General features: G+C 37.7%; 1 long non-coding RNA gene across 1 annotated transcript in view; it reads left to right on the top strand.

Moving 5' to 3' along the window:
* The first annotated feature begins 577 nt into the window (after window positions 1–577).
* The window catches only part of LOC131394568 (uncharacterized), an 85,516-nt gene continuing 62,746 nt past the window's right edge, over window positions 578–23,347 (top strand). The window contains exon 1 of the long non-coding RNA XR_009216195.1: window positions 578–695. This is a non-coding gene — a long non-coding RNA (uncharacterized LOC131394568). The remainder of the gene's footprint in view (window positions 696–23,347) is intronic.

Raw genomic sequence — 23,347 nt, 5'->3', positions numbered from 1 at the left:
TGTTGCAGTAGTTCTTTTAAGTGCGTAGGCCCTCAGCGTGGCAGGTTGTTAGGCTCAGGGCCTTACAATTGCTATAAGCCTCCAGCCTTTAGGTCTCTTGTCAGCTCTCTGAGGATTGCAGCTGGGTGGGGCTGGCCTCAGGCACGGGAGCACCCAATTGTTTCAAGCTTTGGAAGGTGGGGCAAACCCCCTATGTGGGTCTTTGAGAAGCACAAGTCTTCTGCTGCTGACAAGCCCTGCCGCCCACAGGTCCACACACACAGTCAACACAGTCCTGCCCCGTGTGCGTGCCCCAACCTCCCGAAGCGGACCCAGTCTCTCCACGGCAGGAGCCCACGAAATCCACCACCGCCCCACACTCTCCACCCACTCCTTGTGCCTGCCCTGCCCCACTGAAGTCGGCTCAGTTGCCAGGCTGCAGAGAATCCAGTCGCCAATCCATGCAGGGCCACAAGTTGCCTGAGGGCTTGTTGTTGGGTGGGGCCAGTCTCTAGGGTGGGCTGCCTGCCGTGGCTGAGCTTGATTAAATCCGTGCTCTAGCGAGTGGGGCAGACCCTGGGCTAGCAGGCCCCAGGGAGAACTCCAATGGCGTCTGAGTCAGCACACCCACAGCAGGCCACAACAATGGCCGCCGCCAATGTCCCAGTCCCTGGAGAGGTCTCACCTCTCACTGAGATGCACTCAGGGCCTATTAGGTGAGTCTCTTTTCACCAAAGCACTGTGCACCTTTCTTTCTGGTGATTTTAGGTTGCTTTCTAAAATGGGTGTGTTTGCACATGGGCCCTTTAAGAGCCGGTTTTAATGTCTTTGTGAACCAGCTTTTCTGGGGGTACTCCCCAATGCTTTAGTAGCAGGCAAAGTCAGATATTATGCCACTCGTCTCGATTGTGCTGGGTCCACAAAATGCCCACAGCGGGGGCGCTCCCCGGCTCAGGGCCCCACGCCTCCAGGGAGGGCTGTGAACCTGTGGGCTGCTCCCGTGCGGGTGTGAAGCTGGCAGCTTGTGAAGGCAGCGTTTTTCTCTCCAGAAGGGAGTTTCTGCCTCTTCTACCTCTATTAAGATTGTCCGTTGTTGCAGGAGTTCCTCTTATCCAGTTTTCAGTTCTGTCTCAGGGGTAATTTTTCCAGGAGTAGTTGTAAATTGGCTGTGTCCACAGGAGGAAGTGAGTTCAGAGTCTGCCTACGCCGCCATCTTGAGAGAGGATTTTCTATATTGTTAACAAATTGCAGTGTGTTTATCCATTTTCCTGTTGATGGATATTTAGATTTTTTAAAAAATTGCTATTACAAATAATGCTGTTATAAACATTCTTGGTATATGTCTCCTTGTGCACAAGTGCAAGAAGTTCTTGGCTACATGCTTAGAATTTGTAATACTTCAACATTACATATTATTGTCAAATTACTCTCCACAGTGTTGTACAGCAGTGTTATATGATGCCAATTTGATGGATAGGAAATGGTTCATCACTGTGGCTTCATCGGTATTTCCTTTATTCATAATAAAATTGGTTATCTTTTCCTATGTTTATTGGTTAGCAATTGCTGCAGTAATGTTGGGTAACCAACCACCGCAAACCTTAGAGGCATTCATTTATTTTTATGGTTCTGCAGGCCAACTGGTGTGGCTCCACTTCAGGATGCAGGTCTGTTCCATGTGTTTCTCATCCTCCTTGGGCCAATGGGCCAGCTAGCAAAAGCAGGAGCACAAGAGTGCAAGCCCCATTACTCAAGGACATTTCAAGTCCTTGCTTGTGACACTTCTGCTTATGTCCTATTGACCAAAGCAAGACACTTTGCTGAGCCTGACATCCATAAAGTGGGGAAATGCTCCACCCCATGAGACCATGGCATAGGCATGAATGCATATAACTACTACAGGGGAGGGAAGAATTGCCACCAATAATTTCATCTCCCACAACACATTTGTTGATTGTTTGCTTTCATCCTCTGTGAATTGCTGGTCCATAGTCTTTGCTCATTTTGTCTTGGATTGCTTGGATTTTGCTTACTGTTTTGTAGATATTCTTTACATGATATGATTCTGATTTTTATCAATTAGAAGATTACAAAAATCTTTCAGTATGTGGCTTATCTTTTCACTTTGTTTATGATATTTTTCTTGTAAAGAAGTTTAAAATTTTACTGCAGCTAAATACTTATTAGTCTTTTCCTTTATGGTTTGTGCTTATTGTGTTTGTTTTAGAAAATTATCTCTATCCTGAGGTCATTAATATATCCTCCAATGTTATCTTCTAAAAGTATTAAAGTTTAATTTTTACATGTAGTTTCATGATTTGCTCAGAACTTTGAAATTTTTTCTAACTTTTTTCCCTGTAAATTCTATTATATATTCTACATAAGTAAACATATCATTTATGAGTAATAAAATTTGGGCCATTTCTTTCCAATTCTTAAATCTTTTTGTCTTTTTCTTATGGTACGAAACCAGAAAAATGTTGAATAGAAGTTGTGCGGCAAGTATCCTCTCCCTCCTTGATTTTAACAGAAATGTTTCTAACTTTTTACCACTGTAATAGACTGATCACAAAAACAGCAATCAGAAAATAAATGTCAAGCTAAAATTCTACAAACCACTAAAATATTATTACAGAATATAGGCAAAATAAATGTATTTCCAGAGAAAACAAAACAAAAAAGAGTTTATCATTGCATACCTTTACTAAAGGCAAAACTAAAGAAGAGGAAAATAAAATCCCTAAAAAAAGGATTAAAATGCAGGAAAGAATGTTAAGAAAATAAATTGGTATATCTGTAAGTAAAGCAAGCATTGATTGGAGCCAGCTCTGATGGCCTAGTGGTTAAAGTTCTGCGCTCACTGCTTCAGTGGCCCAGGTTCATTCCCTGGTCATGGAACCACAACACCCATCTGTCACTTGCCATGCAGTGGCTCACATAGAAGAACTAGAACTACTTACAACTAGGATATACAACTATGTACTGGGTGGGGCTTTGGGGAGGAAAAGAAAAACAAAAACAAAAACAAGCACTGATTGAATAAAATAGCAATAATAATAATGACTTTGTAATTATAGGAATATCAAACAGGGTAGAACTAAATACTGAATAATATAATAGGTAAGCAGATGATCTAAGTTAAAGCTTTAGGGTCCTTATGTGTTTTTGAATGAGAGTAAAGGTATTGCTAAAATTTAGACTCTGAGCAACTACGCATGAGAAATTTTAAGAGTAAATCACTAAAAAATAAAAATAGAACCTATAATATTAACCAGTAGAGAGCGACGGGAGGGATCAACCTAGAAGAATTTTGGAAAAGTTAAAAAAAGTAAGGGAAAACCATGGAAAACAGAAATCAAACAAAAAACTATAGAAAAATCCCAAAATATAAGGACGAAGAGGTTTATTTATTTATTTATTTATTTATTTATTTATTTATTTATTTATTTTAAAGAATGAGAAAGGATAAACTGGGCACATAATAATCAGTGTAGTTATATCAATGTCTGAAAAAATAAGGCAAAAATAAAGATTTAATAAAAATAGTGACAAAAAGGAAAGTGAGGACAACCTAAAAGTCAAGAAATAACATAGACAAAAGTTGGTTCATTGAAAGAATAAATATCCTCAAAACTGGCAAAATTAATCAAGACACAATAAAGATAATTCAAGTAAAAGTTATTAGAAATTAAAGAGGTAAATAATCACAAGTACAGCAGAGACTGAAAATAATAAAAGAATACTATGGAAAACTCAAGGGAAGTAAATTAGAAAACTTAAACCAAAACAGATTTTTCTGAGCAGAATCTATGCAACAAAACTGACCCAGAAGAAATCAAACACCATATTGAACTTATAACCATTAAATAAATTAAATTAGGACTTAAAATATATATCTCACCAAAGCAAAAACTACTTTACCTAGTTTTATAGGTGATTTGTATAAACGTTCAAGGAATAGATAATTCCTGTCTTCTGCAACTACTACAAAGCATAACTTAGGTGGTAACTAATTTTATGAGGCTAGAACCTTAATGTGGAAACAGAGAAAAACAGTACAAGAAAAGACTATCAATCATAAGTCAATCTCACTTATGAACATAATTGCCAAAGTCTCAATCCAAATATTAGCACATAGAAGCTAGTAATGTATTTAAAAAATGCATCATGATCAAGGAAGGCAAAGGTGATTAATATTAGAATTTCTATGAATACAATTTCCCACATTAACAGATTAAAGTAGAAAAACCCATACATGGTCATCTCAATTGAAGAGAAAGCATTATTTGGTACAATTCAGCATCATTTATGATAACAATTACAAAGAAAACATTTTTGTAACTGAAGAGGACTTTTCTTTACGTGATAGACTTGTCTACCAACAATGTTGGGCAAACATCTAACTTAGTAGTGAGATATTAGAAGCATTCTAAGAGAATTTAGTAAAAAAAAAACCCAAGAAGGAATGGTCAGATAAGTAGGAGAAATATCAGGAGTGTGACTCGAGAAAGCCAAAAGGAGAGTGGTTACTAAGAATAGTGTGGTTAAAACTGTTAAGCCAGAAGGGTACCTGACAAAGAGGAAGACTAAAGAATATCCACTGTGTACACAGAAATTAGTGGGAGTTATTTTAGTGGAACGGTGGGACCACACGGATCACCTTTAATTTTGTTTAATGCCTTTAACATGTCTTATTTGGAAAAAAAATTAAGCTGTGCTGCTACCTCACATGATACTCTAAATTTTAGTTGGATTAAAGAGTTGCATATAAAAAAATAAAAATATAAAACAGTAAGAAAAATATAGATGAAAACTGATTAGCTCTTAGGATGAAACTGGCCTTTCTAAGTATATAAGCTAAGAAGGATTTTATGAATTTAAAGATTTATAAGTTTGTGCAGTTAAACTTAGAGTACATTTTTTGTATGTTAATAGGACTGAATATTCATGGAAGGCTCCAGATCAATCTGACCATTATGTACGTTAATAAACCACATCAAGTAAATTATGAAAAATTTTTAACATATGAGATAGACTGACTCAATATATTTATTATGTAGTTAATATTATTCATTTACAAAAAGAAAGAAAGAACTATATGGATGACCCAACACATTTGAAATGCAACACGAATGAATGAACGAATGAATGAATAGATAAATAAAGCAACTGAGATTTAATTGCCTTTCCAATTGGCTAAGACTAGAAGAATAAATCCATTCCTGAGAAGGGTGTTGGTAACTGGGGACTCACATGCTATAAAATGCTACAGCTGTTCTGGAGGGCAGTTTGACAATACATATAAAAATGCTTAAGTCTTCAAAGTCTCTATATCCTTTTGACTCAACAATTCAACATCTAGGAATTGAGCTTAAGAAATTACTGGACAAATATACAAAGATTTATGTACAAGTAAGTTTAATATTAGGTTTCCCAATTAGTCTTTATCTGAGTACAACCAATGAAACACAAAGAATATTGGATTAGGCAAGAGAATGCAAACTTTCAGGAGTTTTTACTCCATTTTTTAAAAACTTGCTAGAGAAATTCCTTGCTGATGTTTTGTATCCAAGGAAGACAAGCTGACTCCATTTCCTAGAGGTTGATTTGTGGTTTGTAGCTTTTGCAGGTGTCGTACTTATCTTTGATCTCTCCTTTTAATGTCTGCCATTGTTAATTAGTCCCTTCTTTAGAGTGTGGATTAAGCAAATAAAAGATATTGAAACTGAAATTTGGAGAGTTCTAAAAGAAAGTAACTAGATTAGAAATTATATTTTTCAATATCCCTCAAATTCTGTAATATGAGTCCACCCAAATACTTTTCTTATTAGTTTGCACTAATATAAAAGATTTTCAATGCATAAAGATACATGCACCCTTGTGTTCATTGCAGCGTTATTCACAATAGCCAAGACTTGGAAGCAACCTAAGTGCCCATCAAGGGATGAATGGATAAAAAAGATGTGGTATATATACACAATGGAATACTACTTAGCCATGAGAAACGATGAAATCCAGCCATTTATGACAACATGGATGAACAATAAGGGTATTATGCAAAGTGAAATAAGTCAGAGGGAGAAGGTCAGATACCATATGATCTCACTCATTAAGTAGTAGATAATAACAACAACAAACAAACACATAGAGACCGAGATTGGACTGGTGGTTACCAGAGGGGAAGGTGGGAGGGAGGATGGCGAAAGGTATAATTAGGCACATGTGTGTGGTGATGGATTGTAATTAGTATTTGGGTGGTGAACATGAGAACATGATGTAATCCATGCAGAAATAGAAGTATAATGATGTACACCTGAAATTTATACAATGTTATAAACCAATGTTACCACAATAAACAAAAAAAAAAAAAAGAAAAGATTTCCATTGTAGGTCAATAACCTGATTTGTATTGTTTTTGTGCAAAAATTGACTCAACTATAAAATTTGATGATTAGCACTACATGTAAAACGACCGACAGTGAATATTTAAAAATTACACAAGCAGTAATTTTCATCTACATTTACCAGGTTGACTTTCTACCTCAAATAACCACATGTAGGCTTACTCCTTCCTGGTTAGAGCAGAAAGGAACACAGCAGGATCACAGACCCTAAAGCTATGGCTGTGGTCAGACTAATCAAGAGCCTTCCACGAATATGAAATCCTTTAATAGATAGAAAAGATACTGTAATGAAAAGGAAATGTTGGGAACAAAAGAAATAAAGTTAAGAAAAATATGTTGAATTTCTTAGTCTCCTTTCTTTGTCTCTTCATTCCTTAGATAATTCAAATTCCAATCAACTGAAATCACCATCCTTCTCAATGAAACCACACATAACTATTATAAATCTGATTATTTTTTCTCTTCTCATATAGTTCTGTCATAGTTTTATGAAAAATTTATGATTATCCAGGATTGTTGTAGAAGTATGTGTGTATATAACAGCTTAGCTAGATTGCAAATCTCCTAGAGGAAAGAGAGCATCTATTTCATTTCTTCTTTCTCTCAAAGTACTTGACACAATTTGGGTATGCACCAAGTCCTTTAATAATGACCTAGTGATTCGTGGATACTTCGGAGTTATATATTTCAATGTCAACATAGTAATACAAAGATGTGGAGATGAGGAAAACAGAAGTGGGGGGGAGAGAGGGAATGAGAGAGAGAGAATATGAATGAGAGAGTATAGGTATATTCTGGGAAGTACTTTCCTCTATTTGTGAAACGACGCTTACAAGACTGAATCTCTCCCATAACAAAATTATGGTCAATGTTTGCCAGAGGCCTCATGGTTCCTTGACTTCCTCACCTCAATGATCTTTACCTCCAGTCTTCTTCAGTTCCCCAGACCCACAAACACATCCTGAAACTGGTCAATACCATTCTTTTTCTACTTCAATAATCTTCAAACCCAGCATAACATTCTCTAGTCAATGTCCTATCCTTTCATTGCGCTCACACCTGTACTCCCACCTCACCTTCTGTGACTTCAGAGTGTCTTCTAGTCCTTTCATCCTTCAGTTTTCTTCCAATTTATTAGTCTTCTCCTCCTCTTACCAACCTAGTCAGATCCAAGCCCATAGTTTAATATCTCATCCACTACCTGCCCCCCCCAAAAAAACTTTGCAGCTCCCTTGTATTCCTCTCTTTCCATCATCCAACCTAATAAAATGTAAATCTGGATCCATTCTATTATTTAGCTTCTCTATTCCTGAATCTAGGCAGCTGAATCGGCTGCTAGAGAAAATCACACAGCCATGCAAACTGGAGTTGCAATGAAGTTGCAATCTCCTAACTGGTCTTCTTACCTCTAGTCTAACTCCCTTTAAATGCATGTGTAGCCTCAGAATGAAGTCCAGTGCCCAGCACAACCTGGCAAATAGTATGTAGACATATCTGACAATAAATGAAAATCTTCCACACTGCTATGAGAATGATTTTTCTGAACCATCATCTTGCCATTTTACTCTCCTGCTTGAAAAAAATAAAAATAATAGCTTTAAACAAAATTTAAATTCCTTAGCATAACATGTAAGACCGTCTGTCACATGCTTCTTCACTCTCTTCTCCTACCACTCCCAATACTCAGACCATGCTTACGGAAAACAAAGCACCGTGGGGTTCCTCTCCCTCTGTATTGTTTCACAGAGGAGGTGCCAGTGGAGTATTGTCATCCAATAGACTTCATTTCAAAGTCTGGCTGAGTGACTATGAATAAGTCCCTTAGTTTCTTTGAATTTTGCTTGGGGGTAAACAGTTCCTATTTTGCAGGGTAGTTGGGAGGATTAGAAAAAATGTATATAAAGTGATGAGAACATGCTGTCTCTTTATACCTTATGTTCCTTAGTATCTTTCTATCTTACTTAAGAGTAATATTTCCATGTTTAGCAGACAGTGGGTTCCAATAATTATCATCATAATTCCATGCATTTGTTTCCACTGCTCAGAATGTCCTTTGAAACTTTCTTTTCCTGGTTGACTTCTCTTCCTTCAAGATTCAATTTAGTATTTATCTAACACAGAGAGCCTTCTCTTAATACCAGACTGGGCTAGATGTCTCTTCTATATTCCTTCAAGGCACTTAGGTAACATATTCTTAGCATTTCCCACATTATATTAAAATTATCCAGGTATATTTCCGCTTCTCTCACTTGCTCGTAAGCTTCTCGAGCCTAATTCATCTTTGTTTGTGTGTGTGTGTAAGGAAGATCAGCCCCGAGCTAACATCTGCCAAGCCTCCTCTTTTTGCTGAGGAAGACTGGCCCGGGCCTAACATCCGTGTCCATCTTCCTCTACTTTATATGGTACGCCGCCACAGCATGGCTTAACATGTGGTGCGTCGGTGCACACCCGGGATCCGAACCGGTGAACCCCGGGCCACCGAAGCAGAGTGCACGCACTTAACCGCTTGCGCCACCAGGTCGGCCCCTAATTCATCTTTCTACTCTAGCACTAACATCACATCTGACATACAGCGTGTACCCAAGACATTTACTGAACTGAAATGTAAAACTAGAAAACAAACGAACAATGACCAATTTTATTAAATGTTTAAGGGTAAGACACTTTAACATATAGCGGAAAAAGGTAGAAACACAATTATATATAGATTGCAGTATTCAAATAATCACATAAATTTCAAAAAATTTGGGGTTGATATACTGTGATGACATAGAGATGGGAGGCCTATTTTAAAATAGTCTACACTACCTTTGTCTTAAGTTGACTTTTAAACACCAAAGCAAGTCTACTGGCTGTTATCTGGAGACCAGATGGCTGAATAGAGCCGGGGATGTGCAAGGGCTTGCATTTTTTTAAAAATTCATTTATTGGGTGTTAGGGCTAAATAGAACTGAAAAAAAATGTATTTTTTATTACTCCTGATGTCTTATTATTTGAAGAAGACCAATTCTTTTTTGGTTATATTCTTGCCTAGAACCATCTTTTTGTGTGTATTTCTGATGTTATCCCAACTTCCAAATAAGAAAGAAAAATGTTGAAGAAAGGCCATGGATTACCTTTTTTTATGTTGGACTCTGTAGTGTGATCTTATTTTTATATTTTTATTTTTATTTACTGATAGTCATACAGAGTACTGACCTGCAATTGAAAAATGGAGCTCTTCTTTCTTTTTTTAATGCAGGTTCCTTTATGGCCTAAGCTGTCTCTATCACATGCTGCTTCCAGCAGTGCATGGAGCTTAAAGATTGCTTAGTTGTAATAGAATGAATAAGGTTTATTAGGTTATAGGATTATTTATGAATCATCTTCAAAAGAGCAACTGGGCTGTTTACTTTTTGGTTTCCTGGTTGATAACCAATTATATTAAGTTAAATAGTATTTAACCTCTATTTTTTTAGTTAATGGGAGATATAATGATGGATGAGAGCCCCCTCCTTGGGGAGGACTCTATCTCCTTCTATGTTCCGGTCATGGAATTATACACCATGACTAGATGAAACCATGGTTATGTTACTATGTAAACTCTACTGAGAACTCTCCTTCCTGTTTCTTCTAAGTATTATTGCCAAAAGTCAAGAGTACAATTCAATCAAAGTGGCCAATTTATATGCCTTATCAGTAGTATAAGTTAATCCAAATGTATGCCTTAGAAAGAGTGTATAGCACCAAAATGACTTTCCTTAGCCGAGTATGTTTAGTTAGTAGTCAAAAATTTAAGATTATAGAGTTGATAAATATATATAGCTTGTGGCCTGTTTACCCTTAGAAGGACCCGTTTTTCCTTTTGTAACACTTAGTACGCATCAAAGGATCAGTGGACATCCTCCTTATGGGGAGGCATGGCGGTATACGGGACTGTGCAACTCTGGAAATTACATGGGGATCCCTGTTTGAATTGGCCCTGAGAGAGTGGACTTACCTGCATATTAGTCCCCTCTTAAAGGTTGTGTCTGAGAGCTGGGCCATTGAGACATCACATGGAGTGGGCCTATAGACTTGGACAGGAATACCACTTAGCAATGAGAAGCCAAAGAAGCAATGTGAAATCAGCAGGGAATGTGTGAGCTACCAGCATTCTTTCTTCTTAGGTTTGGAAGTTAGACAATCCTAGACAAATAGGTTGTTTAGAAAACCAAGGGAGTGGGGAACCCCACAGGAGAGACACTGTACTTTCTGCTCATCTGACAATGGGAGTTTGAACTGATTTTAATATAATATGGAAGAAAAAAAGTGACTATATCAAAATTGTGAGTATTTATAGAGAAATTCATTCTTAGTTAAATGATGCAAAGATTTGATTTTCTCTTTCTCTGTCCTTCTGTTCCAATTATCTACTGTTGCATAACAAAGTATCTCAAAACTTAGTGGCATGTAACAACCATTTATTAGGCTCATGGGTTCTGTGGGTCAGGAATTTGGGCAGGGCCCAGCAGGGATGGTTTGTCTCTGCTCCACAAAGCCTGCGACCTCAGCTGGAAGACTCACAGGCTGAGGATGGCTCATTAACTGGGGGCTGGAATCATCTGAAGATTTGTTCACATTCACATGTCTGGAGGTTGATGCTGGCTGTTGGCTGGGACTTTAGCTATGACACCCACATGTGACTTCTCTTTGTAGCTTGGGCTTCCTCACAGCATGGTGGCTAGTTTCCAAGGATGAAAGTCTCAAGAGAGAAAGCCAGGGAGAAGCTGTATCATCTTTCTACCCTAGCTTAGAAGTCATATTGTCATTTCCAAAACATTCTATTATCTGAGGAAATCACAAAGGCTCAGTCAGGTTCAAGGTGATGAGACAAAAGCTCTACTTCTTGATGAGGAAGTAACAAAGTTAGATAAGAGCCTGTGAAACCAGAAATATTATTGCAACCATTTTTGGAAAATACAATCTGTCCCACCCTTCTCCACCCTCATCCCAAATCAGGCATCTTAACTAAAAATGAACTTCTTTAATGATCTGTAGTTAAGTAAACCAAATGCTGAAATGTGTTAAGAACACAAAAAACAATTTGACATCTTCTGCTATTCTGTTCATCAGTTGTGTAGCATCTAACTTTGGAAAGCAATATTTCTGGATAGAATAGTTGGTGGTATAAAATAGCAAATAATGAATAAATCAACATAGCAGTTATTATTCTTAAATGCACAAATATTTAAGATAAAATATTACTAAGCCAGTAATTTTTATGGTAGATAAAAAGCTAATATGCAACAGAATAAAAAGATACCAACTGTTAATACAAAGTGTGTCTTTTTTTCCTTTTCATTTCTTTCATTTGACATGGAAAGAGTTGATTTTCTTCTTTTATTTATTTATTTTTTTGTGTGAGAAAGATCAGCCCTGAGCTAACATCCATGCTAATCCTCTTCTTCTTTTGCTGAGGAAGACCGGCTCTGAGCTAACATCTATTGCCAATCCTCCTCCTTTTTATTCCCCAAAGCCCCAATAGATAGCTGCATGTCATAGTTGCACATCCTTCCAGTTGCTGTATGTGGGACGTGGCCTCAGCATGGCTGGAGAAGCGGTACTTTGGTGCGCGCCCGGGATCTGAACCCGGGCCGCCAGTAGCAGAGCGTGCGCACTTAACCGCTAAGCCATGGGGCCGGCCCTGATTTTCTTCTTTTGCTTTCATATCAATGGAAATTTAAAAGTCAAATCTCTTCTGTGTAAAGTAACAATATTTATGTTATATTAACTTTAAAATTCAGACAACATATTTTTCCTCTGGTTATAAATTCCCACTTATATGTTGTAGTTGAACAAGTCAGACAAGATTGCTCAAGACTTCCAGAAAGGATGACAGCATAAGTACTACGCTAATCTGACCAAAAAAGCATGAAAGAAAGCATATGCAGGGAAGAAAACTACATCAGCGCTAAAGGAAAAGCCTAAGCACAGACCCAAAATTTGAGGAAGATATGATACATTAGATATAGCCTGATTTCAGCCAAAGATGAAGACATAAGGAGTCAGGACATAAGCATGGTAGGAGGGAAGTAGAGACGACATTGTAACACTAAGTCCTAAAAATAGGAGTAGAGTGTGGGATGGATTGTAAGAAGTACTGGGGATAATCAAATGCCAATAGGCATATATCAAATTCTATCCTTGAAAAGCAGGAAATGGATTTCATATATTCCTAAAAGAAGTAAAAAATTGAAAAAAATGTATATATACTTTCACCCAGCTATTTTCTTTTTTTTTTTTTTAATTTTTTGTTTATTGCAGTAACATTGGTTTATAACATTGTAAAAATTTCAGGTGTACATCATTGTACTTCTATTTCTGCATAGATTACATCATGTTCACCACCAAAATACTAATTACAACCCATCACCACACACATGTACCGAATTATCCCTTTCACCCTCCTCCCTCCCCCTTTCCCCTCTGGTAACCACCAATCCAATCTCTGTCCCTATGTGTTTGTTTATCGTTGTTATTGTCTACTACTTAATGAAGGAAATCATACGGTATTTGACCTTCTCCCTCTGACTTATTTCACTTTGCATTATACCCTCAATGTCCATCCATGTTGTCACAAATGGCTGGATTTCATCGTTTCTTATGGCTGAGTAGTATTCCATTGTGTATATATACCACATCTTCTTTATCCATTCATCCCTTGATGGGCACTTCGGTTGCTTCCAAGTCTTGGCTATTGTGAATAACGCTGCAATGAACACAGGGGTGCATGTACCTTTGCAAATTGGTGTTTTCAAGTTCTTTGGATAAATACCCAACAGTGGAATAGCTGGATCATATTCACCCAGCTATTTTCTCTCCTTGCATCTTCCCTAAAGAGTAATTTGAGACGTGATCAATAGATATGCATAAGGTTGTTCATCACAGAGTTATTTATAAGACAAAATATTGAAAATACCCAGAATGTCAATAATAGATTAGAGATGTCTTAATTTTTCTCTAGTCACAAGGAATCCCATGAGATATGTATCTTTATTTATTGAAATGGAATGTTGTATTGTAGAATGGTGACATTTATAAGAAAGTATGAACTAATTTTTATGTATAATACACACACCTTGTGTCTATTTACATTAAATGCTAACAGGTAACAGTTGCTATTATTGTTAGCAGTTGTTTCTCTGAGAAGTAGGTGGTTTTACCTTTTCTTTCTACCATTTTGTCTTCTGTGAATCTTTTATAATAATCACATTTTACTTTTGTAATTAGAACAGAAGCTATCTTTTTAAAAAATTTTTTTCTTAACTTTTATTCTTTTTTTTTTTTTTTTTGTGAGGAAGATCAGCCCTGAGCTAACATCCATGCCAATCCTCCTCTTTTTGCTGAGAAAGACTGTCCCTGGGCCAACATCTGTGCCCATCTTCCTCTACTTTATATGGGACGCCGCAACAGCATGGCCTGACAAGCAGTGCATCGGTGTGCGCCCGGGATCCGAACCCCGGGCTGCCAGCAGTGGAGTGTGCGCGCACTTTACTGCTGCGCCACGGGCCTGCCCCCTTAACTTTTATTCTTTACCTGGTAAAATCTGGGGACACTGATGTAATTGAATTCTCTCAACCCACTGTGTAGATATTACAGAGTTTATTGGTGGCGTGATTAACTTCCCCTCCTTCCTCACACTCACCCTCTGAAATTAGTGCATAGAAGTAGGCTTTATCTAACTTTAGTTTGTACCTAGCAACAAGATTCACTCTACCTTTCATGGTACCTAGAGAATTTACAGGCTTGTTTTCTGTTACAGTAAAACCTTGATTTGTATGATCCAAAATAACAGGAAACAAAAACCAGAATGAGCAAAATTCCTTCTATGGAAAAGATATAATTAATAAATCTCCCTTAGAAGGTTATTTTAACATTTCTTTACAGCCTCCAGGAGATATGATGCCAGTACACATCCAGCCCCACCTCCTAATCCTCTTCTAGCTATGGCAACTGACCTGCGTCATGAAAACAGATGTTTCCAATAAAACATCTTTGGTCATCAAAGATTGTTCTCCCCAGTCTGCTCTGTTTATGACAGTAAGGAAATGCCTAGTACATTCTATAAATTAAAGTAAATTAGCTAGAACAAACCACTTCATGAGTATCATGTTTAACAACTTCCTTTTTGCTTATTAGGATATATCATTCAGAAATATGAATGACTAGCTCTCATTAAAATACATACTCCATGTACATCCCCAAAGTATTTCTGGCAGTTTAGCATGGGTAACAGACTTAGCATCTTAAGATAGGGTAAAAGGACAAAGATCATTTTGCTGAATGATAATAGCAACACGTCATTTATTTAGCATCTTCTATGTAGCAATTTTCACTATCTAGAAAAAATGAAATGCAAACAAAAAATCCTTACAGGCCAAAATAGGTGTCACAAAGTTCTGATACCACAAAAGGCTCATGCCACTTATTCACAGGTGAGTTCCTCATTTTCAGTTACTAGTTCTGTTAATTTATACAGAATTCTAACCAATTTGGTTGTGAGGCTCTTCCACACAGCGCAAATTAGAGATGACAAGATATATGCAAGGTGGAAAGGGATGCATTTTTAAAAGCAAGAACTCTGATAGGCACAAGATGGGATAACTGATAGCTTAACAGTAGAGTAGGAAGCAGGAATACTTTAAAAAAAGTCAGACTCCAGATGGCAAAAATATCGAACCTGCTCACTTTTCCAACCCCTTGGAGCATTACTAGATTAGACCCTGATATAAATTTTAAGTTTAAAAGCAAGGTTTTAGTGGTTAAGCGTAAATGCCAGCAATCTGGGAAATTAACTAATTCCACAATAATGTTGGATAAACGAACTATTGTTACAGAGCAAGTGCTCACCACCTGATGCACACAAAAGCTGACACCATGATACACCAGCTTTTGAGAAAAGAAAATGCTTTATTGCGAGGCTGACTGGCAAGGAGACAAGAGGCAAGGCTCTCAAATCTGTCATGATGATCCAAGGTTTGGGGTAAAGTTTAAGGGATTAGGGAGGGCCGGCTGGTATGCAGAAGTGCTGGCGGGATGAGTCTCCACTGGCAGGTCACAATTTTCTCTTCTGCACATGCTCCTGGCTGGCTCACTGCCCCTGAAAAACAGCTTTAACATTCTGTTGTTAAGATGGGGTCAGTCACAGGAGGTTACCAAGAAAGGCACAGTAAACAAGGGTAAAGTTGTTATGCAGATTTAAGTGTTGCCTTCTCCATTGATAAGAGTTTCTAGAGATTTAGAATCATCCTATTCCTGGCACAGAGAGGGTGACACCCTTTCAAATGGAGATTTCTCTTATAAATGTAAATTTCCCCTGCAAAAGAGTAACTTCTACTAGGTTTTCAGAGCTTTTCCTGTGTCTGCTGTTTCTTAATAATCATCAGCTCAAAATAATCTTTTTGCCAAACAAGCATATTTTGGGGTGGCACATTCTGTTCCTGGTCCTATGGTTATACTATTACTGTTTTTTATTTGGCCATGACACCGTACCTGTGAAAATTTCAAAAGATGTTACTGTATTCTTTTGCTATTTTATTATGTGGCTTTGAAAGTCAATGATTTAGTTGCAATGAATATTTCCTAGAAGGAAGGAAAACAAGTGGATTTTAATATAGATTATTCTAGTCAGGCCTCTTTTAATTACAGGAAACAGACGTATACTAAAATTATCTCAAGTTAAAAAAAGGGTTTTTTTTTTGGAAGTGTGGCAGAGTGAGCTGAAAATCCCTAAGCTTACCAAACCAATGTAAGGAGAGAAACCTAGCAATTACAGAAAAGTCATTTGGCAACATGGATTAAAAGAAAAGTGGGCGAGTGTGTTATATAATTCAGGGCAGGAAGGAGGTGAATACTCTTAGCACAATATAGCAAAGTTTTACTTTGCAGGAACTAGAGTTGAATATGTTAATAGGAAGAAGATATATATCTTATGTGCACCATCTGGAGACATGAGAGAGATAATTCAGCCTCAGGATGGTAAAATTCTGTTTACTTTAATGCTCCTCTAGCATAAAACTAGCCCCAGTCTAGAGTGGAATACCCCCTCCTCATCATCACATCCATGAGGCCAGAGCTCTCTCCTTTGCACCTCCCAAGGGGAGCCAGTAGACATTGAGAAAGAGCGGTGGTGACCAAGGAAAAGAGAAAAGCCAGTGACATAGAGGGCTCCCAAGTGTGTGAAATTTTCAAGCCTTAAGAAGACTCTGAAACAGAAATAATTCCATAGGAAGGGGAATTCCTGAGGACATAAAGTGGGGTCAGGATGCAAGAAAGGGAAAGCATCAAGGAGGAGAGTTTTGGGAAATAAGGGATAAAGTGTTGAAAGGGAGCAGAATTTGTCACCCCGAAATATGCGTCTTTGGCATAAGGATTATCTTGAGCTGGTTATTTTTTAAGAAATAGCAGACATAGGAAAAGCTCTGAAAACTGAGTAGAAGTTAATGTTTTTGTAAGGTACATTTACATTTACAAGGGTAACCCCCATTTGTAAGGGTATCTCCCTCTCTGTACCTGGAAGAGGAGGACGACCAAATCTCTAGAAACTCATTAATGGAGAAGGCAACTGACTTAAATCTGCATGACAACCTTACCCTTGTTTACTTACCCTACCTTACCCTGTAACCTCTCACAAATGGCCTTCCCCCTACCCCCCAACATCTTTCTTTTGTCTTTAGCTGGAGATGGTATTTAAGATGATGGCTTGGGCTATTTCAGAGTTACTCAGTTTTTCTGGCTATCTTCCATGTATACAAGACATATACATGTTATTAAACTTCTGTTTGTTTTCCTCCTGTTAATCTTTTATTATAGGGCATCTCAGACAAAAACCTAGAAGGGTAGAGGGGAAATTATTTTTTGTCCCCTACAGAGTCATAGAATAAGGGAAAAAAGCAGATTCTCCATCCTTCCCTCGCTTCTTCTCCCACCTTCCCTAACCATACGTCCCGTATGACTTAGAACAGTTACCTAAATTTCTTCAGTAAAGGCAAGCAAGGTGATAGCCAAGGATTGGCCCTACCTTCCGTGGACAATGGATGCTGGCAGCACCTCACTGGTGTTACTGAGCAACAGGCTAGCCAAAAAGTGAGGAGGCAGGTAGGTGGAATAGAAAGGGTTTATTCATTTTTGCCAGCAAAGACAGAAGACGGTGGACTAGTGTCCTTAAAGCCCTTTTAGAACAAAAACTACAGGCCAGTTATATAGGGGAATGTGGTTTATTCAAACATCAGGTCTCGGGGTGGGGCAGACATTTGGTTGTAGTTCCTGATAAACTTTTGTTTTTCCTCTCTTATGACCAATGTTCCTGTTTTTGAGAGACTAGATATGCATCAGAGACCGGACCAATGCCCCATACCCTGATTTAGCTTGAAGATAATAAGAACAAAAGCTTTAATATGTATAGTAAAGATTACTGTTTACGTGAGTGCCTCCAACACTGTTGGGCATGGACTGTCTACTCACAGATGATGATCTCGGTAGAGAAACAATAAGGTGAGTCATCTTTCACCCCAGCTTTTCTCTCCTTAGAGGGTAGAACTACCTGGAAGGGAGCTACTATATGGGGTATTTGAGGATACATGTGTAATCAGATTGTCTCAAATAACTGCAATATGTGTGAAATTGGTGAGCCTTATGCCTTTATTTCTCTCATCTCTAATCAGAGTTAGGAGTCAGGAAGATAATGGAAGAATGGGATTTTTTTGCAGTGGGGATTTTTCAGTTAGCAGTTTGAGACTAATTCAACATGCATAGGTTATGTTTTGAAGCTGAATGTCATAAGTAGAGTTATGGAAACCCAGACAAAGAAGAAAGTTCTGGTGCTTTGTGTTGTTAAAACTCTTCCAAAGGAAAAAAGAGTTTCTAGAGATCTGGCTGTCCTAATTAGCTGCAAGTGAACCAGTTAGCTGCTCAAAGCTAATCTCACATTCTCTTCTCTCTCTTTCTTTCTGCAGGAGAAAATAGATTTATATTAAATGTTATAATCCCTCAGTTCTTCTCTGTAGCCAGGAACAATCTCAGGTCTTTCTGAAAGGCAACTCTATCTGATAATAGGGAACACCCTGGAACTTTCTGACAGTAGATAGTGTAAGGCTATGCTATCCAATATGGTAGCCAGTAGCCACATGTGGCTATTGAGCTCTTGAAATAAGACGTCGTAGTCTGAATCAAGGTGTTCTGGAAGCATAAAATACACATTGGATTTCAAATACTTGATATGAAAAAAGAAAAAGTAAAATATCTCATTAACAAATTTTTATATTGATTACGTGTGGAAATATTTCGGATATATTGGATTAAGTAAAATTTACAGTTAAAATTAATTTCACCAGTTTATTTTTGCCTTTTTTGATGTGGCTATTAGAAAATTTTAAATTACATATGTCCCTTGCATTATATATCCATTGGACAGCTTTGGTCTAGAAACTAAGGTTTAGTCACCAAACCCAAAACATTGAGAAAAATCTAGTTGACACGTTAATTTTCTAAGTGCTGTTTAACATAATTCGGTTGTGTTTTCTTTGTAAGTTTTAGCTCCTCTTTGAGAATAAGCTCCAAATGATATCCTTTGAGCCTGTTCTTATTGAAGGATGTACATCTTGAATGAAGTGCATCTGAAATGTCATAGGTATTGCAACATATTTTTCCCACAAAGTGGTTTTCAAAAGAAGTTTGTAAAGAATTTTACATTCTAAGGTGAAATAGGTCATTCCTCTTCTTGAAAATCTTCAATGGCTTGCTATTCTTTAGAATAGTGTTCAAGGCATTGATGAAACTTTGTGATCTGCCCCAGACTTCCGTAGCCAGTCTCGTTTCCTATCACACCTCTGCATGGACCCTAACTCCAGCCATTCTCCAAGTGCCATATGTAAAAGCACTCTGAGAATTACCTGATGAACTAAATTTTGGAAAAGTGTACAACTATGCAAAGATGCTGAATAGTCCCCCACTAGAAGACTTGACTCTAACTTGGTTAAAGTTTTTAACATAACCAAAGAAAAAAGACAACCTTAGAACACAACTAACGGCATGTGGTCAGCCCTAGAAGCATACAAAAAGGAGGAGCAGGAAGGCAGACTTTGGCCGTGCTCATTCTGGACCAGTGTAGAGAAGGTGTCCTGTTAGGACTATGGGAATGTGATGTCGTCCCTGAAGCATGTTCCTTTTGTGCAGCTGGACACATCAAGCTATCAAAAAGATGCCTTTTAAAAACATTATAACCATACCACTAGCTGACCTTTTTCTGACATCTTTTATCCCAAGCACCTTTCTTACTATAGGGCTTTCCATTTAGCTTGTCTCTGGGGAGAGATATATGCTGGCTAGGCAACATGGACATCTGCTCTTCCCAGCTGTTATAATTCTTGTAAATTTATAAATTGGCATTTTGATTTACATTCTTTAGACTTTTGGGAGTTGGTGAGTGTGAGTCACAGTCTCTGAATCTGATCAGCTCTGGGGCATTGAAAAAATCAAATTCTGGAGCTGCAAGGGTGAGGGGCTGACTCTAGACCATTGTGAATTAATCACAGTAATAGCTGTTTGCCAAGGGATGCCTCAGTCCACTTCTTTAACTCAACTCCATACCATGCTGTTTACACTGTTTACACTCCTGTTTAGGACTTATTCAATGTTCTCTTGCGTTATATCAATTGTTTATATGTCTGTCTTCCTTTCCTGTTAGACTGTAAACTTCCTGAAGGCAGAAACCGTGTATTTGTCTCTACATTTGCAATAGTACAAGGTTCACTACTTGGAAGGTGTTCAGTAAACAAATGTTTGCTGTGTAGGGTAGATAGTGCCTAGTGGTTTTTGAAGTCGTGTTTTTTGAGATGAAGCACGATATTTTTTTCCTTCTAATGTTGATGGTATTATATCATGGTATTATTAGAATAGTGTCTAACAGCAACTTTTGGATAAAGGTCTCTTCAGAGGCAACATTATCCCTGTAGGGTTTTCCTGAAAGTGTCAGTAACCTTGTCAAATTTCACAGATGTCTTTGATTTGCTTCAATTAGGTTGTAATAATTTAAGTGTGGAAATTGGAAATAGGGACTATTTCCATATACTTTGTTTTCAAAACTGGTTTTATAAAATACCGAGTAGATACAAAATAATCTTTATAAATAAAGATTAATGATACAATGAACATCCGTATACCAGGTACCCAGTTTGAAAAATAGTGCATTATCATCATCTTTGAAATCTTCTGGTGCCTCTCCACAATTCTATCCCCTTCTTTTTTCCACAAGGACTTAATATCCTGAATCACATTGTCATTTAATTAAAAAGCTAAAATAAAAACAAAATCCAAACATTTCTGACACTTATGAACATTCTTGGCCAACCTTAGATGTTGGAGTTGATTTTTGATTCTGATTTATGATTAAGTTTATGATTATTGTGTATTTTGAGAGAAACAATTAGAAATCCTAACTTCATGGGATTTTTTTAATAACTCATCCCAAAACGTGGTGACTAGAAGAGACTCTGGTGTCTCTAGAGGTAGGTGATCTGTGATCTTATGTAGAAGGCAGTATGTCAGTGGGATAAAAGAAACATTTGGCATATGCTTAAGAAACACAGATCCTAGGATGTACTCTGTAGATTTACATCAAGCAAATTAATTAATGAGGTCCAAGTCCCTAAAATGAGGAAATAACTATCAGGACACAAAATAGGGGTATGTTTTCCCTGAAATGATGTGACTTCTATTGGCAGATTCTCCATGGCATCCTCTTAGACTATAGACCAGTCAAAAAAATCAGCAAAAATTGGCTCTATTCCTGGATGGGTTTTTGGATAGCCTTGTTTTAGGAAATAGGAAAACACTTAATTCTAAAACCTAATGTATAGCAATTGGTTATATTATTGTAAGACATAAAATTGTCTAGTTTTTCAAAAAAACTTTTCAAAAAAATATGGCATTAATGTTTTTCCTTTAAAAAGGAAGATTAATTCATTAATTAAGTCAGAATTTTTAATGGATTCTTTGGGTGTACATGCAACAATCTTAAATCCTGGCCCAAGGGATAGCAATCTATAACAGGAGGGTGGTAGGGAAAAACACATTAGGGTAATGGATTTCAGTAACCTACTTCAAAAGGGGGCATTTTAATAGTTCTGTGGGCCATCACAGTCTTATTTTGAAAGTACAGTAATGGAAATACGTGAAGCTAACAGGCTGTGGTTAGATACATTAGGCTCTTTGAAAAAGGCTGCTAGTCAATAGACAAGTCCCTCATTCAGATTTTGCTACCTTCTATGTTATGCCCCAGAAATTAAACAAAATTAGTTTAAGACTTTGAAGAGGCAAAGTCTGTTGCACTTCAAACAAGGCTTTGTTTTGGGGGAATTGTTGTCTTGTTACTAATGCATTTACAGAGCACCTAGGGAACTTTAAAGTCCAGGGAAACCTAGGTTTGGACGGAAAAGGTCTCAGAATCACATGCTGGGTGAAGTGGTACCTGGGATCAGAATCATGCTCTCTGGAGCTGCTCTTAACTTAGCTCAGAAACTGGAGATGATGAATTGGTGACATTTTAAGCAGATGAATTTCATAACTTACAGATTCATGGACTTGTTTCAGGGATTTTATCTGTGTGGTTCCTTTGATTTGTAAGACCTCTGGACTATAATTGTCCTTTACCCTGCATATTACTCATTATTAAAAATGATTTGTGCCTGTAGCAATAAAATGGACTGGGTAATGAGAAGTGACATTTAGAAAATAATGCTTGGATTAAATTTAACTTCCTAAAGTCTAGAAGTATCCGACCCATGGAATGTGACATCTGCCTGATGTTTTCTTCGAGATATATGTGGCAATGACTGATCAACTGATTTGTACAGTCGATCGTATTCTCAACTTACTTTCAATCATCACATGACAAGTACCAGGAGTGGAAAGACTGATGCCTATAGCTGTAAAACTGCACCTGAAATTTGAGTCTCTGTGGCAATGTTTCCCCCAAAGCTCCAAGACAGAGCTATTTTTGCCTTTAAAATAAAGTATACTTTCCACTTCTCAACTTTTTAGAGCTGTAAGCAATATCTTCCAGTCTCTGGCCCCTGTACTCCTCACTCCAGTTTGTGTCACCTATTTATCATCTCTCAAATGTGCTCACAGGAAACAAACACCCTGATTGGTTTTCGATTTAGCAGAAAGACTACATCAGTGATTTTTAAACGGCAAGTTTGTTCATCTCATTCCCTGTTTAACACCCTTCGCTGGCTTCCTATTGGCATTAGGATACGATGTGGGATCCTAAATGCAGCCTCTGTGACAGGGCAGCATCTGGAAACTGCCAGTCTCTCCAGTTTCATCCCTCACTAGACACATCGACCTTTCCAGGTCCTGGAAAGCCAAATGCTTTCTTACCTCGGGGCTTTCACATGTGCTATCCTCTGAGAAGTATAGACCAGAAGGTCATCTATCATATTGGAAGAGGGAAATATAGGCTATGTTCACTGAATTCAAGGGACATGCTGGGAAAAAAAATTGAAAAGAGGAAGAGTAGACTACAGAATATTCATGTTTTGCTGTTTTGGCAACTATCAGAGTGAGATGAGCCGGGATAACAGCTGTTGTTCAGCCCAATGGAGCAGAGAGTCGGTTTAGACGGAATGGGTCAGATACTGCTTCTGCTTTCCTGGGTTATTGCCCAATCCTTATCTTAGTGGTATTATAATTAGAAAAGCCATGTGCAAATGAGGAAAACAGCAATTGAACAAGAAACTTTATGAGCCTGAGACATAACTTCAAAACTGTAGGATCTCTTGCTGATGTGATGGTAACCAATATGAATAAACCAGTTACTGGGGCATCCATGTCACATAACTGGTTCTAGAGGTAGCATTGCTGGTAGGTAGTAACGTTAGGACTGGGGAATAGTAGAACTTGCTAGTCTGATATGGTAACTTTTGTTACTTATATTGGATTCC

The sequence above is a fragment of the Diceros bicornis genome, chromosome 3 (assembly GCF_020826845.1).
Source record: "Diceros bicornis minor isolate mBicDic1 chromosome 3, mDicBic1.mat.cur, whole genome shotgun sequence".
Lineage (NCBI taxonomy): Eukaryota > Metazoa > Chordata > Mammalia > Perissodactyla > Rhinocerotidae > Diceros > Diceros bicornis.
Note: the sequence above shows the minus strand (reverse complement) of the source record. Positions and strands in the feature narration are given on the sequence as shown.